The sequence below is a fragment of the Triturus cristatus genome, chromosome 3_1 (genome assembly GCF_964204655.1).
Source record: "Triturus cristatus chromosome 3_1, aTriCri1.1, whole genome shotgun sequence".
In the NCBI taxonomy this organism is placed as follows: Eukaryota; Metazoa; Chordata; class Amphibia; order Caudata; family Salamandridae; genus Triturus; species Triturus cristatus.
This window is the reverse complement of record NC_140583.1, coordinates 1,085,578,621-1,085,580,623: the sequence shown is the minus strand read 5'-3', so window position 1 is coordinate 1,085,580,623 and position 2,003 is coordinate 1,085,578,621. Positions and strand designations below refer to the sequence as shown.

Below are 2,003 nucleotides of genomic sequence, written 5' to 3'. Positions count from 1 at the left end.
ATACATAGCCTTAAATTGCATCTTAAGTAGTGGTCGGATCTACTTAGACAATAACGGGGAATTCTAACTAATAAATACAAATACTTTTTTTGTTCAGATATTCGTTTTTATACGATCTTCTGATTTGTTTTTATACGGTTTCCCGGAGGTTATCTTAGTAAAAGCATGATTTAGTATCATGGCGTGATGTAGTTTCTATTTGAGGTTGGGTAGTCTAAGATGGCCGCCATTTGTTGAGTATTTCCGGAGTCGATGCGTGAGGCAGTCCCGGCTGTGCTGTATGACTCTAATTAGTCGGCAGTGATGATATATAACGGAAGGGTCCGGGTGGGATCTAATCTTCCCTACCACGGAGCCGATACCAGCTGAGAGGCCAGATAGCCCGAACGTGAGGTAAGGAGCGGTATGAGCGGGTTTAGTTGCTCGCCTGCATTAGAAGGTTTATTGCGTTAGCGCGGCTCGTGTATTTTCAATCGCCGCTGTAGTGAAACTTTTTGTCCCTATTATGGTTTCTCACAATGTTTGCATTGCCGTTTTATATGTTACTGCCTCCTTTACTTTAGATGTAGTTAGGGGGCCACTATAGTATAGAAACTCCTTATTAATATTTTTAGGAGGTAGGGTGAGCTATTGTATGCTTGTATAGGGCATTCCAATTTAGCCGATGTGATGCCTAATCCATATTCGGGATTTCCGCTAGTTGGATAACCCCTCTTTTTACTATTATGAAGCTGGTATAGCAAATATTTTCCTTGTGGCATTAAATGATTAGAGAAATACGGTGCAAAGGTTTCTTTGCTTATAAACCCAAGCAGTGCATATTGATGAGTAAAGCAGCGCCAAATGAATTGTCTTACATAATTTAAGGAGATCTATGTAAGTCTGGAATATTAGGGAAATTGTTTATTCGTTTATTTGTTTTTCCAGGATTTTTATGAAATTGCCCTCTGAATGATATTATGCTTGAAACACTGGAAAAGAAGAACGTGTTTACCTGAGGCCCTATATTTTAGAAACTGAAGGTAATCATTATGATAGTACTCATAAGTGTGTTTAGAAGTGCTTAAGTGGTCATCTCAGTAAAAAGCATTTTCTCTAAAATTGATTGCAGATATATTCGCACTTTCTAATGGGCTCTTATCCAGAGAAGCTCTTCATATATGGTAGGCAGACAAACTCTGAGCCCGTATTCTTAGCTTTGGGTCTTTGTATGTCTCTAATATTTAATAAGGGTTCTCTCTCCCATAGATTTTGAAGTCAGTCTCTAAATACGGCTCGAAGGAGTGACATTTGTCCCCTGTTTGAAACTTTGCAAGGTTCTTACCTGCATTTTTATCCGATGGTGCACTGTATCTCGGATTCAGGTAAAAGAGATAATGTAAACGGGTTATAATGGAGTATGAATGAGTGGATGTACGAATCACCAGAATATAAACACTGTTTATGGGGGGAGATACTAATGAGGGTTAAGGGCTATGTGTGTTATTGTGATTGAGATATTAGAAGAATGCAATATTATTGTGTATAATGTGATGAGTATGCCTTAATGGCTAATTGTTTGTCTTTATTGATTTTTTAGATATTGTTTTTATCAAGAGTTAATTTGGGAGAAATTGATTCAAGTCCTGAGGAAGGTGGTTTCTAATCAGTTATATCCACCGAAACGCGTCGACGCAACACTAAGAAGCCAGACTGTAGATTGTCAAGACATTTGTCATTCAAATAAATCAAGTATCTGAAATCACTGTTTCAAGGAGAACGAATTACCTGGATCTAATGTCTGTGCTTTCTAGATTGACAAGAAAACAATTTTCTTGTATGGTTCTCCCCGATTCATGATATATACATTTGGGCGCCGATCACGATCCTGTAAAAACCGGGTACGAACCGTCGGACGGAGCATATTCTCCGTCCGACGCGTACCCGGTCGTAACAATATACAAACATGGAATTACGATTCGCACGGAAACACCATTTCCGTACGAATCGTACAAAACCCCGAC

The 2,003-nt window shown here is 38.9% G+C and overlaps 1 long non-coding RNA gene across 1 annotated transcript; it reads left to right on the top strand.

Moving 5' to 3' along the window:
- Positions 1-323: 323 nt before the first annotated feature.
- Positions 324-1,748, top strand: LOC146861565 (uncharacterized). Its single transcript, XR_014979276.1, has 5 exons — positions 324-393; positions 928-1,022; positions 1,112-1,163; positions 1,249-1,364; positions 1,580-1,748. It is a non-coding gene; the product is annotated as an uncharacterized LOC146861565 (long non-coding RNA).
- The last annotated feature ends 255 nt before the right edge of the window (positions 1,749-2,003 follow it).